Source organism: Pan paniscus, chromosome 20 (assembly GCF_029289425.2).
Source record: "Pan paniscus chromosome 20, NHGRI_mPanPan1-v2.0_pri, whole genome shotgun sequence".
NCBI classification, from domain to species: Eukaryota; Metazoa; Chordata; class Mammalia; order Primates; family Hominidae; genus Pan; species Pan paniscus.
Window position 1 is genome coordinate 56,620,789 of NC_073269.2, and position 16,076 is coordinate 56,636,864.

At 58.8% G+C, this 16,076-nt stretch overlaps 1 protein-coding gene across 3 annotated transcripts in view; it reads right to left on the bottom strand.

Annotated features, from left to right (window-relative positions):
- Positions 1–15,482, bottom strand: part of LRRC4B (leucine rich repeat containing 4B) — a 51,745-nt gene extending 36,263 nt beyond the window's left edge. Inside the window, exon 1 of one of the 3 annotated variants that reach the window (XM_003813630.6) lies at positions 14,990–15,482. The gene's annotated coding sequence lies outside the window, so the exon portion shown is untranslated. Of the gene's footprint in view, positions 1–3,594; positions 3,786–14,989 lie in introns of those variants that run through there. The other 2 variants (XM_008966155.5, XM_008966156.4) reach the window with 2 other exon arrangements.
- Positions 15,483–16,076: the final 594 nt, after the last annotated feature.

The window sequence follows — 16,076 nt, forward strand, 5'->3', positions numbered from 1 at the left end:
ACTCTGCTGCCACTTCCCGTGTAACCTCGGGCCGGTGGCTTATTCTCCCAAGCTGCAGTTCCCTCCACTGTGAAACAGGGATAATGAGAGTATCTGCCTCCTAGGGCCACTGTGGGGATTAAATCGCTAAATCCTTGGTAAAGAGTTCTGTCTTCACAACATATGCGAAATCAGACCCCAGAATCAGAGGATCTTTCTCCCCACGCCCAGGCTACTTCCCTGACCTGGCTCCCATCTCCCTCTTGAATGATTACAGTGTCCTCCCCTCCAGCCTCCCCATTTCTGCCTTCACCCCCACTCCCCGTACGTTCCCCACGGGCAGCGAGGGGTATCCTGTCAACACCCCATGGACCCTGCCCCGCCTCTGCTCCACAGCCTTCCACAGCTCCCGTCCCACTCAGAGCAGAGGTGAGGACTTCAGTTTTCAGGCCCCCACTCTCCACCCCAGCTCCTCCTCTGACCTCATCGCTTCCCTCCTCCCCCTGCTCACTCGCTGTTTCCAGAACAGGCCGTGCACACCCCGGCCCCAGGGCCTTTGCACCTGCTCTTCCCTTTTCCTGGAATGCTCTTCGCCGGTTGTCCACAGGGCTCTTGCCCTGCTCTCTATCAGGTCCGTGCTCCAATGCTACCTTCTCAGTGAGGCCGTCCTGACCGCCCCGCATCAAACAGCACCCCTATCCCTCTCCAGAACCTTCTCTGTTTCCTTTTTCTCCATGACATTTATCAGCATCTGAGCTTTTATATGGGTCCGTGCGCTTGAACGCAAGTTTCCCGAGGGCAGTCAGTTTGTGACTATTTGGTTCCCAGGACCCACGACAGTGCTGGGCACATGGCAGTTGCTCACCAAACACTGGGTGCAGGGACGGATGGGTACGTTATCATCACTGTGAGTCTATTTCCCCCCACGCTCACACACAGATACCCCCACTCTCCGTTCTGCACACCGAGCCAGGCCGCACTGCAATAGCTGCACAATGCAGGCTCCCAGCCCTGGACACCCTCGGTCCCCAGGTCCCCTTCCATCCCAGGAGGCCTGCTGGCAGAGGCAGCACCTTTTTTTTTTTTTTTTTTTTTGAGACAGAGTCTCACTCTGTTGCCCAGGCTGGAGTGCAGTGGCGCGATCTCAGCTCACGGCAACCTCTACCTCCTGGGTTCAAGCAATTCTCCTGCCCCAGCCTCCTGAGTAGCTGAGACTACAGGCGCCCACCACCACCCCGGCTAATTTTTGTATTTTAAGTTAGAATCGGGGGTTTCACCATGTGGGCCAGGCTGGTCTTGAACTCCTGACCTCCAGTGATCCACCTGCCTTGGGCTCCCAAAGTGCTGGGATGACAGGTGTGGGCCACCGTACCTGGCCGAGGAAGCACATCTCACGTCAGCTGGACACCAATGTCCCGGGTCACCCTCCACGCCCTGGGTCACCCTCCGTGCCCCAGCACCACCCGGATGGCTAAGTCCCAGATACTACACCTCAGGTTCCAAACAGGAGGTCCCCAGCGCAGCTCCGTGCACCCAGAGGAAGGCTACCACTCTGCCCAAACCTCAGATACCACCTGCGTGAGCTACACTCCTGGATACAGCTGCATACTGAGAGGGCACCTGGCCCCAGTTGTCCCCAGATAGAGCCCTCTGACCTGGATAACAGGAACGCTGGCTAACCTCATCTCTTCCGCACACACATCTGACTTTCGTGAACTCACTGAATAATGACACCACCAAAGGTGGTAACGTCCAACACACATCTGGCACTGACTGGGCACCATTCTGGGAGCTTTACTTGCATTAGCCACCGCAGTTCGCATCAACCCTCTGAGAGAAGACTGCTATTACACCCAGTTCCCAGCTAGCAAAGCTGAGACACACAGAGGTACTGTTAGTTGCCTAATGCGAAACACACGGCTAGGAAGTGGCCCCTCCTAGGTCAGCCTCGCCAGAGTCCAGGGGCCCCAAAGACCCCCAAGTGTGGCCTGACAGCAGCAACAATTCCCATGGAGGTTGCCTGTGTGTGTGGGGCAGGGTGCAGGCAAGGCCACAGGCATGCTGAACAGCCACCCTTCCTCAGCCCCTGCAGTCACCCGCACTGCACAGGATATCACACGCCCGACACCCCACCACGGCTTCACGCCCGGCTGGCAGAGGCTCCATGGACTGCCCTCTGCCCCCACGCACCCCTAGTAGTGATGGGAAATACTGATTACATGTGGGTGCCAGGCTATCCACTCCTCAAGCTGCTGGCTTCTCCCCACGGCCCTGGGAGGAAGGGATGGTTCTTGTGCCCATTTTACAGATTCAGAGGTGAGCGGCACTTGCCAAAGGTTACACAGCCCTCCAGCAGCACAGCCGGCATTGGAACCCCAGTCCCAGAACTTGCCCAGGTCACCACGGTTGCCTCTCCCACTGCAGCTGCCCCGGGAGAGGACCCATCACAAGGGTACACCTGTTCTCCTCCCTCACCTGGTGCAAGGAACAAGCCAGAGGTGCAGACACAGAAGGACCCCAAAGAGGAGAAGTACGAGGGGCAGAGAGTGGCAGAGTCACAGGGAGACAGACACAGGCATACAAAGGGGCATGAAAGGGGCAGGAGGACAGGAGGCCCCGAGATGGAGCTGAGATCCAGGGGAAGGCAGAGGCTGGGAGGGCCCGGGCACTCGAGGCGTGAAGCTGATTCCTCACCGGCTTCGCCATCCTCCCCAGCCCCAGCTCTGAGAGATCTCGGGCACTGTGCCTGGGAGGATTCAGGCAGATGGCAGATCGGAAACTCGGGGACCCAGGAGAGGCGGGGTGAGGAGAAATGGGAGGCAGGGAACGTTCCTGTCAGGCGCACTCATTTTTTGGGGTGGGGTGGGGGGGTAAATTCAGACGGCCAGAGGGAAGATAGGAAATTGACTACCATTGCAGCAAGAGGCCTGGAGGTTAGAGCTAGAGAAGAACTTCCCCACTGCGAGGGACTGGGGCAGAAGTGGAGCCTGGAGCCCAGAGGGTGGAGAGGGATTGAAGCCGGGGAGGGATGAGCCCTTCTGTCCCTGGAAGCCGGTCCTATGGGAGAGACCTGGGTTCTGGGGGAGGGGACAGGCAGCGCTGGCGTTCTGAGCCAATCCATGTCCTGAATGCTTTCAAAATAAAAGCAGCCCCACAGCCCCGAGAATTGTCAGGCTTCTATGTTTGGAGGTAGAAGAACCTTAGGGAAAGGGCAGTCCAGGCCCCCTAGGAGCTGCTGATGAGGAAGCAGGACTAGGGGCTTGGCTCAGCTCACGAATTTCCTGGGCCACTGGCCACTGGGCAGCAGGACCAACAGGCGGCCCGTGCAGTGGGGGTGCAGTCGGGGTGGGGGTGAGGTGCAGTGGGTGGGGGTGAGGTGGTGACTTGCTTGGAGGGGGGCTGTCCTTTCCCGTGCAGCCACGCCGCTCTCCCCCAGGCTCCTCCCACCCACCAGGCGCCTCCCACCCAGGCTCTTCCCATCCACACCAGGCCCGTTCCCCTGAGGGGACTTTGCCCCTGCTGTGCCCTCGGCCAGCCGGGGGTGCTCTTCCTGGGGTCAGGGGGGCTCTGCGTTCCCACGACACCTCCAGGAGGTCTTCTTTGAGCTCCCCCTACCGTCCGTATCCCTTGCACTTCCTTTTCTTCACAGCTCGTGTCACGGCCACCCAGCACCTGATGCTCGGTGATGTGTTCCTGCGTTCATTGCCTGCCTTCCTGCTAAGAGGGGAGCTCCTGAGGGCTCTGCCGCGGCGTCCACGGCTGCATCCGCAGGGCCTGCCAACGGCGCTGGCCCCTCCGAGCCTCAGTATTTGCTGCAGGAACGAGCGAGCCAGCGCCCCCTACCGGCAGTTCCTCTGCTGGCACCCGAGGCAAGGAGCCCTGTGTCTCTAGGGAGGCAAGTGTGGGGGTGGGGGAGCCGTCCGAGGGCTAAGTGAGAGGGCGGGCACAGGGTGGGCCCCGGAACGTCCAGGAGGGAAGCCGGGAGGAGGGAATGTCGAGCTGTTACAGAGGCCGTGGCAATGGGCCGGGGGCGGGGGGGCCCTCCTTCCTCTCACATCGGGCTGTGACAACAGAGGGGCAGGCTCAGCTCTGGTGGGTGAAGGACCCCTCTGAGTGGACTGGAGCGGGGCGGCTGGAGGCCAGGGAGGAGCTGCGCCAGGGGTCTGGGGGTAGAGGATGAGGCCGCGGCTGGAGCCACGGGGATGGAGAGAAGGGAAAGAGTGAACAGATAAAGCAAATTTGTAAAAGTGGCAGAACCTGGAGGCGGTGTAGGAGGTGAGGGAGAGGGAGGAGCCAGGCTCTTCTTATAGATCTGGGGTCAAATTCCAAAAGCCAGAAGAGGATGTGGGGCGGGAAGCAGTTACGGGGAGAAGAGAATGCAGAAGTCCCTGCCACAGGCCCCCCAGCCCCAATCTCCACTCACAGGCGGTGCCTCGCTCTGGTCACACCCACAGGGCAGCAGGGGAGCTGGGGACACACCGCCCACCCGGCTCCCGTCCAGTCCCTGGCTGTGCCACTTTGGGCCAGCTGCAGCCTCTCTGATGATGCTGCAAGGGGCTGTGGCAAGGGGGCCCAAGTAGGGCCTGGCACACAGCAAGTGACCAGCAAGTGACATATAGGACTCGGAGCCTGGCTGGAAGCCAGGAAAAGCAGAAACCTGGGCTCCGACCCCCCGGTGCTGCCAATTTTCCGCTAGGAACAGTACCCTGTGGCCACTCAGTTTCCTCATCAGAGAAATGGGAATTAACAGCAGGTTTCAGAAGAGGGCTGGGAGGGCTAGGTGGGGGGTGGTGGGGACCCAGGAAGGGCTGAGGTGAGCTATTTACCAGCCAGCGGAGGACTACACTTGACCCTTGAAGGGGTTTGAATCGTGTGGTCCACTTATATGTGGACTTTCTCCTGCCTCTGCCACTCCTGAGACAGCAAGACAACCAACCGCCCCCTCCTCCTGCTCACAGCCTACTCAACGTGAAGACAATCAGGGGAGCCCGTTACGATGATACACTCCACTTAGTGGCTAGTAAATGTATTTTCTCTTCCTTAGCATTTTCTCAATAACATTTTCTTTTCTCTAGCTTACTTTATTGTCAGAATTCAGGATAGAATACATTTAACATGAATGTGTTAACTGACTGTTTATGTTATTGGTAGGGTGTCCAATCAACAGAACACTATTAGGAGTTAAGTTTTAGGGGAGTCAAAAGTTACAGGCAGATTTTCAACTGCACAGGCGGCTGGCACCCCTAGCCCCCAGGTTGGTCAGGGGTCAACTGTATACATACATACACACACACACACATATACACACACGCATACATACATACACACACACACACACATCACACAAATTTCTGCTGGAGTGCAGTGGCGTGATCTCAGCTCACTGCAGCCTCCACCTCCCAGGCCCAGGTGATCCTCCCACCTCAGCCTCCCGAGTAGCCGACTACAGGCGTGGACCACTACACCCGGCTAATTTTTTTGTATTTTTGTAGAGACAGGCTTTTGCCATGTTGCCCAGGCTGGTCTCAAACTCTCGGCCTCAAACAATCCTCCTGCCTCAGCCTCCCAAAGTGCTGGATTATAAGCGTGAGCCATAGCACCCAGCTGTATTTCAATATTTCAACGCATCACCGTCAAATAGACTCTCTGCAATGATGCAAATGTTCTCTCCGTGCCGTCCAGCACTGGCGGCCACCAGCCACACGAGGCTACGGAGCACGTGACATATGTCGAGAATGAGCAGGGACTGAATTCTTCATTCGACTTGATGTGACTGTTGCTGCTCATGCATGGCAGTGGCTGTGGCAGCTACTGTGTTGGACAGCATGGATCTAACCACTGATCCTGCTTGGAACTGCTTCTGCCTGAGTCCCTGAAGTGCCGCTCCGTCTGCTCCTTGGCCCTGCCCAGCTACCTCACAGGGCTCTTATGGGACTCATGGAGAAGCCAGGGAGATCACAGCCGGAGAAACGGAATGTTATGGAGAGTCTGAGGCCTGAGCACCTGACCAGCGCTGCCTTGGTTGCCTGTGCCAGGCCTGCGCTGCAGGAGCTGCCTGCAAGAGCTCATTCAGTCCCCGCAAGGGGCCCATGGCGAGAGCTGCTGCTGCCCATTTTACAGAAGGGCACACTGAGGCACTGCCATACCCATGGATAGCCAGATTTGGGTAGGCTTTGAGATAAAAACTGAACTTCCAAAAAAAAAGAAAAAGAAAAAGAAAAGAGGGCCGGGCGTGGTGGCTCACGCCTGTAATCCCAGCACTTTGGGAGGCCAAGGTAGGCGGATTACCTGAGGTCAGGAGTTTGAGACCAGCCTGACCAACATGCTGAAATTCCACCTCTACTAAAAATACAAAATTAGCCGTGCCTGGTGGCGGGCACCCATAATCCCAGCTACTGGGGAGGCTGAGAAAGGGGAATTACTTGATCGAGGAGGCAGAGGTTGCAGTGAGCTGAGATGGCGCCACTGCACTTCAACCTGGGCAACAGAGCGAGACTCTGTCTGAAAAAAAGGAAAGAAAAAAAACTGAACTTCCAGGTCCCTGGACTGTGATTCTGTGCTGGGATGGGGCGGCTTAACACCCCTGAACTGAATTCACCCCAGAAGAGAACTGGGCCCTGGCCTGGCATTGGTGGTTTTTACAACAGTATTTGTTGCCAAGGCTCAGGCAGTGGGGCGTGAGAGCGAGTTTGCAGGTTGGGAGGGGCGTGGCCCCCGCCAGCTCCACTCATAGGGGTCCTGCCTAGGAAGGACGCTGATCCCATCTGTTTTCTCTCACAGGGTTGTGCATAGTTATTTTGTTTACGACAAAAGGGTGCTGCTAAAAGTCATAAAAAGCTGAAAACTATGTGAACTGGAGCAATGCTTCTCAGACATGAATGTGTGTCCAGCTGTCTGGGAATCTTGTTAAGAGGCAGATTCTGGCCGGGCGCAGTGGCTCACGCCTGTAATCCCAGCACTCTGGGAGGCTGAGGCGGGCAGATCACTTGAGGTCAGGAGTTTTGACACCAGCCTGACCAACATGGTGAAACCCTGTCTCTAATAAAAATACAAAAATTAGCTGGGCGTGGAGGCACCTGCCTGTAGTTCCAGCTACTCGGGAGGCTGAGGCAGGAGAATCGCTTGAACCCGGGAGGCGGAGGTTGCAGTGAGCCGAGATTGCACCACTGTACTCCAGCCTCGGTGACAGAGTGAGATTCTGTCTCAAAATAACAATAATAATAACAAAAAGCTGCAGATTCTGCATCGCCATATCTAGGGTGAGGCTGTCATTCTGTTTCCCAGGGGATGCAGGTCTCACAGCAAGGGGTTGAAGGGTCTCTAAGTGCCCATCTCACTCCTATATTCCATTTCGGGATGAAGAATGAAGCCCCCTCCTCTCCTCTCCGGAGCTCTGTATAGGGGTGTAGCTCAAGGCGGGCCTTGGAATCAACTAGACCTGAGTTTGAACCTCAGCTGCCACAGTTACTAGCCATGTTGGCTTGCAAAGGGAACTTCACCCCTCGGGACCTCGGTCTGCTCACCTGTAGGTGGGGAAGGTCTGATATCTGTGATGAGTTTAGGGAAATGCCTGGGGCATAAAAGGAAAATGCTCAGTGAACTTATTCCAGGATCCAGAAGATCCTCCTTCTCCTCGTCTACCTCATCACACCGTCCTGTGAAGAGGAAGGATGGAGAGGTGGAAAGAGTGTTGGTGTTGAGGAAAACTGGGTTGAAACTCTGGCTGGCCACTTTCTCCCTGTGTCCCCCACCCCAGGCTCCGCCTTGCAGTCTGTGAAGATAATGACACCTATTAATAGCTTGTTGGGGTTCCTGGTGACCATGTACAGTGCTTGACACTTAAGTGACAGCTACATTAAAAGTTATCATTTATTCTCGGCCGGGTGCAGTGGTTCACGCCTGTAATCCCAGCACTTTGGGAGGCCGAGACGGGCGGATCGCTTGAGGTCAGGAGTTCGAGACCAGGCCGGCCAACACAGTGAAACCCCCGTCTCTACTAAAAATACAAAAAATTAGCCAGGCGCGGTGGTGCGTGCCTGTAATCCCAGCTACTCAAGAGGTTGAGACAGGAGAATCACTTGAACCTGGGAGGTGGAGGTTGCAGTGAGCCAAGATAGCACCACTGCACTCCAGCCTGGGTGACAGAGCGAGACTCCGTCTTAAAAAAACAAAAAATGGTATTTATTCTTACGGGTCAGAAGAACAAACAGTTTTCCCATTCCATGACTCAGCCCCCTCCCCACCCAACCCCGCCACTTCTCTGCCATTGTAAATCCAGCATTTCTGGCTGGATCAAAACCACTCATCTGTCAAGGAGTGGGGGGCCCATGGGATCACATTTGGGGTCTTTGCCCTTCCCGCAACAAGATCCTACAACCCCCACGTCGGTGAGGGCTGATTCTCTACTGTGAGAATCAGCATGGGGAGTCCTTTCCCTTCTGGTGCTTGAGAGGCATAAACAAGATTGAGAACCTGACAGCCCCTAAGTTATAGCAGCTTCAATGCCTTCAAAAGTCTAGACTTGTTGGCCGTGGTGGCTCATGCCTGTAATCCCAGCACTTTGGGAGGCCAAGGCAAGAGGATCGCATGAGCTCAGGAATTCCAGACCAGCCTGGGCAACATAGTGAGAACCCCCTCTCTACAAAAAATATAAAAATTAGCTGGGTGTGGTGGTGCACGCCTGTAATCCCTGCTACTTGGGAGGCTGAGGCGGGAGGATCGCTTGAGCCCAGGAGGTCAAGGCTGCAGTGAGCTGTGGTTGTGCCCCTGCACTTCAGCATGGGTAACGGAGCAAGACCCTGTTCTCCCCCAACCCCAAAAGTCTAACCTTCTATGAGTGTATTGTTATTAACAACCTAATTATTGTGATTATTAACAATTTTATGGCCGAGTGCAGTGGCTCACACCTGTAATCCCAGCACTTTGGGAGGCTGAGGCAGGTGGGTCACTTGAGGTCAGGAATTTGAGACCAGCCTAGCCAACACAGTGAAACGGTGTCTCTACCATAAAATACAAATAAATAAATAAATAAATAAGCCAGGTGTAGTAGTGATGCGTGCCTGTAGTCCCAGCTACTCAGGAGCCTGAGGCAGGAGAATTGCTTGAACCCGGGAGGCAGAGGTTGCAGTGAGCCGAGATCGCGCCACTGCACTCTAGCCTGGGTGACAGAGTGAGACCCTGTCTCAAAAAAAAAAAAAAAAATTGAATTTCCACTTTTAGGGCCCAATGGACCAGTGCATTCTCCTCTCTTGGCCTCAGTTTCCCCCTCTGTAAACTGGGAGTCTCATGGAGGGAGGCGACCTGCAGGGCGGCCCACACCAGGGTTTGGAGTCCCGGCTCTGCCATTTCTAGGTGTACTATTTTGGGCAAGGGACCCCACCTCTCTGGGCCTCAGTTTCCCCATCTGTCAAACCAGGGATGATGACTGTGCCTCCTTGCAGGGTTGCCCGAGGAATACACGGAAAAAATCCACATAAGAGGCTGAGCACTGAGCCTGGCTCGTGGCATGCTCTCAATCAGTTAGCTACGATCATGGTCATCTCCAGCTCTGGAGAGAGGGTTCGAGGCAAGGGGAGGGCCAATCTCCTCTGCGTTTACCCCCTGGGGCTGGCCTCTCCAGCGGAGCTGTGGCCGCACAGCCTTCTGACCTTTGTTGCAGTGTTTGAACAAGAGCTCTGGGGCCTAAGCTCAACTCCCTGGGCTGGGGCAGCATCTGGGGGGCACAGTGAGCCTGGGAGTGGCTGGGGCTGCTGCCCCCTCCTGCCCTGCCTCACTCTCTTCCTCCTCTCCACCTAGGTTTTTTTTTGTTTGTTTGTTTGTTTGGCGATGGAGTTTTGCTCTTGTCATCTAGACTGGAGTACAACGGGCATGATCTCGGCTCACTGCAACCTCTGCCTCCCGGGTTCAAGCGATTCTCCTGCCTCGGCCCCCTGAGTAGCTGGGATTACAGACTCACACCACCACACCTGGCTGATTTTGTATTTTTGGTAGAGATGGGGTTTCACCATGTTGGCCAGGCTGGTCTCAAACTCCCGACCTCAGGTGATCCACCCGCCTCAGCCTCCCAAGGTGTTGAGACAGCGTGAGCCACCATGCCTGGCCTGTCTCTGTCTAGGTCTCTCAACCTCCCACCAGGATCCCAGATACTACCAGACACCCCCCATTCTCACTCTCAGCAGCCCTCCTGGGGAAACAGCAGTCCCCTGGGCTCCTGCCTGCCTCCCGCAGTGAGCCCCCACCAGCCCCTCTCGTGGGTCTCCAAGGCAGCCCCTCCACCTCTGCCTGCCATGACAACAGTTGCGCGTGGGTTTCCAGGCAACAAGGGGCATCCTGCCACTCTCCTTACTCTCCTGCCACCCCGTCTGGCAGAGCCAGCCCAGCCTCAGGAACTGGGACTCGAAGGGAAGGGAGGTTCTCCCCAGTGGGGACAAAGGGTCTCCAAACTCAGAGTTAATGAGGTTTCCCGTACCCCGCCAGAGAGGACACAAAGACGTGCCCCCTTCACCCAGCAAGGGTGATGGTGGAGGGGATGCTGCTGGGCTTGAGCGCTGCCAGACACAAAGGGGAGCCCTGTCCTTTGCACCCCTATCTGGAGGTGAGGCCCTCCCTCCAGAAACAGGGTCTGCATGCCAGGTCCTCTAAGGCAGCCCCTGCTCTCCACCTGCTCTGGGGCCAAATGTGCAGCCTGGTGTACAGAGAAGCCCACCCCCTGCCTACGGGCTGTGATGCCACATGCTGGGGACAAGAGTGTGGGGTCTGTGGCCCACCCCAGCCATCAGCCAGCTGAGAAGGACAGGCTGCAACATGGTGCCTTCACGCAACGCTGACTTTCCAACACTGTGAGGGGCTGGCAGTTTCACAGCCGACCCTGGCCCTGGAGAATGGGCGTGTGCTCTGCGTCCTGGCAGTCTTAGGAACCACTTCTCCCAGAGAAGGATGAGACTCTTCCTGCTCTCAGCAAGGGAAGGAGGCCATTTAAGTGGAAACAGGGCCCAGTCAAAGTGAGGCTTGGAGTTAGGGCAAACTGATGGGGGGATGAAGGAGGAGGGGCAGAGAGAGGACCCGGCAAGGGAAACCAAGGGAAGGAGAGTGGAGAGGTTGACAGGGCACAAAGAGATGGAGCAGAGAGGAAGAGGAGCAAACAGCAGAGGTTGCAAACTCCTCTGTCTACGGAGCCCAGCAGGGAAGATGATCATGATGCTGGTTAGAGGGGAGAGTGGGGAGTGGTGGCCCTTTGCACCTGAGCACAACCCACAGTTATCCAGGGGGAAGACGATTCCAAAAGCTGACAGTCTAGATTTTTATGCAAAATCTCTAATTTAAAAAATGTTGGCAACAAATTAAACGTGTTGAAAGCACTGGGGGAAAATAACCCTCTTGGGCCGCCCGGACGACCCCAGGTAAGTGAGTCCTCAGGGAAGTGGGGAGAGGGAGCCACGGGGAAGGAGCAGGGGAGGCGGGGAGGCAGGCAGGCTGGCAGGAACAGCAGCAGAGGTGAGGGCGAGTGACACAGAGGGACAAAGAAGGGAGGCACAGAGAGCGGTGTCGAGCAGAGACAGAAATAGAGGCAGGTTTCACAGCAGATGGGGTGGGAGAGGGAAAGACTGATGAATGAGTCCACAGACTAGACGGATGGGCCAGGTCAGCAAGACACTGGGGGCTGGGAGGGCGAAGGGTCAGTCCCAGGGAAGATGAGGGGAGATGGAGAGGCGAGACGGCTTGACAGAGACAGGAGGTCCAGGTGACACCTCGAGACAGATGCCCGGCCAGAGAGAGTGGGGTGGGAAGGGATGAAATGCAGGGAGAGAGGATGGAGAGAGAGAACCAGTGTGAGCTACACAGCAGGTGTCCTAGCAGGTGAGACAGGTGATTGAGGGGGTGGGGACCCTGGCAAGAAAGCAGGGCCAGGGTTCCGGAAGGGACTGAGGATTCAGCGGCCACCACCCCCCCAATCCCCAACCCACAGCACCTCTGCCTGAAGATCGGCCTCTCTGCATGGGCCCTGAGGGTGTGTGTGCAGGCACATGTGTGCACAGGCTCTGCTTGTGAGAGATGCCAGCGCCCTCTGATACCTGATGTCTTAATTCTGCTGACCTCTCGGACGGGGAGGAGGTCCCTGAGGAGCCCTGTGGCGAGAGGGACACTCTCAGGGCTGTCTCTGAGTGGGATTAAGGGTGACTGCTGGATGGGGCTGGCCCTCCCTGCAGTGCACACACGTGCCCCCGACGCTGGCACTCGGTTTGGTGTGTGCGCCACAGCGCACAGCTCTGTGACTGTCTTAGCGGCACCTGGGGCTGCATCTCTGTAGCTCTGGGGCCACCTCCCTGCCTTTTGCCTTGTGTCTGTCCGTGAGCGTGAGGCCACGAGGCCACAGGACCACAAGGCAAGGGCCTCCTGCCTTTGTCTCTCCCTCCAGGTCTGTGTACGAAGGACTGTGTGTGTCTCTGTGTGACACACGACTACAGGTCTGGGGACTGCTCCTTGTCTCTCCTGACCACTGGCTGACTGAGTGTGGGGGCTGCGTCTGCAACTGGGCCTCTCTGGTTCCATATCGGGGTCTCTGGCTGCCAGTGAATGACTGTGTGCTCTCGTGTGTGTGTGTGTGTGTGTGTGTGTGTGTGTGTGTACCTGCCAGGGGAATCTTTGCCTCCACGTGCCCCGTGTCTTCCTCGCACGCTCCCACTGTCTGTCACTGACTTGCTGACTTGGGGTCCCTCTGACAAGTCAGAAGCGGCCTCTAATCCCCCAGAACTCTGGTGGCCAGTGTCCCCCGGCTCCCTGCTGGCCCCAGCAGGCACCCCGCGGGTGTGTCCCACCCTCCCTGAGTCTGTGGCTCCCTGCGTCTCTGCCTCACCCGCGTGTCTGCTCTCTGGGTGGGAGTGGCGTGTGTCCCCGGCTCCCCGACTCTTTCTTTCGGAAATTAAGTGAGTAACTCCGTGACTCCGTGCTGATGCCCTAATTGCCTGTATGTCTGTTTCGGAGGCTGGGTCCCTTCTCTCCCTCTGTGCCTCCCTCCCTGGCTCCCACTCTTCCCTTCCTTGGGTCTCTCTCCCCGCCTTTCGGCGGCTTCACTCTCTGTCCCTCCTTTCTCTGTGTGCGTTTGGACAATCCGGTGGCCAGGAGGAGAGGAGCCCCAGGGAGGAGGAGGAGGAGGAAGGTGGGAAGGGGAAGTGGAGGCTGCGGAAAGGCAGGTTAGAAGGCGAAGGCTGCGGAAGATGCTACAGGAAGAGGGAGGTGCGGTCCTGGCCGCGGTCCGGGGGTGGGGGGCGGGAGTTTTCAGGCTCCTGGACCAGGAGGGAAGCCGGCTCCGGCTACTCCCAGCTGCCTGGAGCCCGAGTTCCTGTCTGGCGGCTGCGCGGCCGGGACTTGGGATGTGAGGCGCATAGCAATGGGGCGCTGCGGAGGCGCCACTGCAGCTCCCAGCTGGAGAGGGGGGCGGGGAGGGGGCCGAGGGGCAGCCCCGAGGCTCCCTTCCCCCTCCCCCTTCCCAGCTGGGCTCTCCCCAGGGGAATTCCCCACCCCGACAGAAAGTCACCAGAGGCTGCGGGGAGGGGGCAGGGAGGAGGGGAGGGCGCCTAGGAGGAGAGCAGAGGTGAGGAGGTCTGGGGAAGGAGATGGGGGTGCAGAGAGGAGGCGAAGGGGTGGAGGGGTGGGCAAGAGGCCATCCTGGGCTCTGGAGACTCGAGTCCTGGAGAGAGACTGGCTGGGCCCCTGGCAGGACAGGACCCTAGGGAGGCAGGGGCATAGAGATGGGGGGAACCCTGAGAGCCCGGGATTGATGGTGAGTTGGAAGGAGAGGCTCCCAAAAGGAGAGAGCTAGGATTGGGGGGGTCTGAGATTGGGGAGTACTATGGGGTGAGGAGACAACGATGGAGGGGGTCTCTGAGTGATGAAAGGTCATAGAAGGATGTTTCAGAGAGTGATGGGCTAAGGAGAAGGCGACTGGGGGTGTTGGGGAGAAAGGGGAGAGGCTGGGGTGGAAGGCCCAAAGAGGGGCGGGGAGGGAGTGGGAGGAGGGAGCTAGAGGAGAGGGCGGCTGAAGTGAGGGTCTCCTGGACAGAAGGTCTGGAGAGGGATATCTGGGGGATTGTCAGAGATGGGGGTTAGAGAATCCTGAGGAGCAGATGCCGTGTCTTAGAAGGTCCTAGAAGAGCAGGTGTGAGGGTCGGAAGCCTGGGGAGGAGGCAGCAAATGGGGGGCGGGGGTCTCCAGGAGGAGAGGTTTCCAGGAGGGGAGGGCGGAGGGAGGTGGGAGAGGCAGTGGTCCTGGAGAGACACGTGCCCAAGGATAGAAGGCCCCAAAGCCTAGTGGGGTCAGGGAACGGGGGGTCTTGGAGAGACAGAGGGGCAGGGGTCCGAGCCGCCCACCAGGAGAGGCGGGGTGACCCCAGAGGGAGAAGGGCTGAAGACTGGGGAGGGGGTTGTCTCACTCCCCAATCACCCCCTCCGTCTTTCCCATTTTCACTTCCCAAACTCCCCGGTTCTCCCCGGTTGCCACGGCAACCGCTCTTGCCAGGCGCGGTCACCAAGGAAACCCCGTGCCCGCCTCTCCCCCCTCCCCATCACTGGCGTGCCCCCCCCCACCCCAAGCAGCAGCGGTGTGGAGGGTGGGAGGGGCCATGGGGAGAGGAAGAACCTGGACTCCCGCCCCAGAAAGGGGGGCCCGGACCTACGCCCGGAGAGCCCCCCACCCTAAGCCTACTTCCTCAGCCCCACAGCTGGATACGCAGCGACCGCCGGACGCACCCCCCACAACCTGTCCCCAGGCAGCAGCGACAACCACCCCCCCCCCCACAGCAAAGAACTCGCCCTGCCCGGAGAACCCCCACCCAGTCGCCTCCCCCACCGGCTTCTGCCTCCCATTAGGCCCCGCCCCCTGTCCTCTGCCATCCCCCCCATCCCGGAGGAGGCCTAAGACCACTGTTCCCCAATTAGCGAATGCCCCCCACCCACCCCCCGCGGTTCCGCCTCCGGCCCCCGCCCCCGACCCGTGCCCCTTGGCGGCTACTCACAGCGAGGAGAGGGGTTCCTTCCGGGGGGCAGCATGCCCGGCCCGTGGGGGGAGGACCCCCCCAATGAGGCTCAGGAATTTGGGGTGCAAGGCCCGCTGCGGGGAGGCGCGGGGGGCGGGGCTGCGGCCGGGCCTGGAGCCTCTCGCGCTCTCCCCCCTCCCCGGCTCCTGGGTGGGGAGGGGGCTTCCGCAGCGGCGGCGGTGGGGCTGGGGGGGCCGCTCTGCCTCCTCGCCTCGCGCCCGCCTGCCGTCCGGCCCGGCGCCCTCGCCCGCCGCCCGCCTTCCTTCTTGCTTTCCTTTCTTTCCTTCTTTCTTTCCTGGCTTCCTTCCTTCCAGCCTTCCTTCCTTCCTTCCTCCCTCCTCGGGCCCGCCGGCGCCGCTCTCCCCCCACCCCACCCCCCCCCAGGCCCCGGCCCCGGCCCCGGCCCCCGCCTCGGACGGTGCGGCAGCGACCGAGAGCAGCCGAGAGCGGCGGAGACGGGAGCGGAATACTGATGATGGTGGGAGCGGGCGGGCGGAGGGAGGGAGCAGGGAGGGAGGCCCGGGAGGAGAGGAGGGGGGAGAGAGGGAGGGGAGGGAGGGCAGCGTGGAGAGGGAGGAAGGAAAGAGGGGGGAAGAACCGGAGAGGATGGGAGAGGGAGGGAAGATGGGAGAGGGAGGGAAGAAAGGAGAGGGAGACGGGAGGGAAGGGGAAGGGGGGAGGAAAGAAGAGGGAAGGGGAGGAAAGAAGGAAGGAAGTGGGAAGGGGGTGGAAGAAAGAAGAGGGGGAGAAAAAGGGGAGGGAGCAGGGGAGAGAGGAGGGAAAGGGGAGAGGGTGTGGGAGGGGAGGGGAGAGGAGGGGGTAACTCCTGCAATAAGGTCCTGGATGAAGGGGAGGGGAGGGCGGGGGAGCAGGGGGAGTGGGTAGAGGAAGAGGAAAGGAGGGAGAGGAGGAGTGGAGGGAGAGATGGGTAGAGAGATGGGCAGGAGAGGCCCAGGGGCAGGGAAGTGTGGGGAAAGAGGAGGTAGGGAAGGCCTAACTTTGAGGGCTGCAGGGGACAGAGGGGCCTGGAGGGCGGAGGGGGCTGTGGGGAGAAGAATGGGGGGTG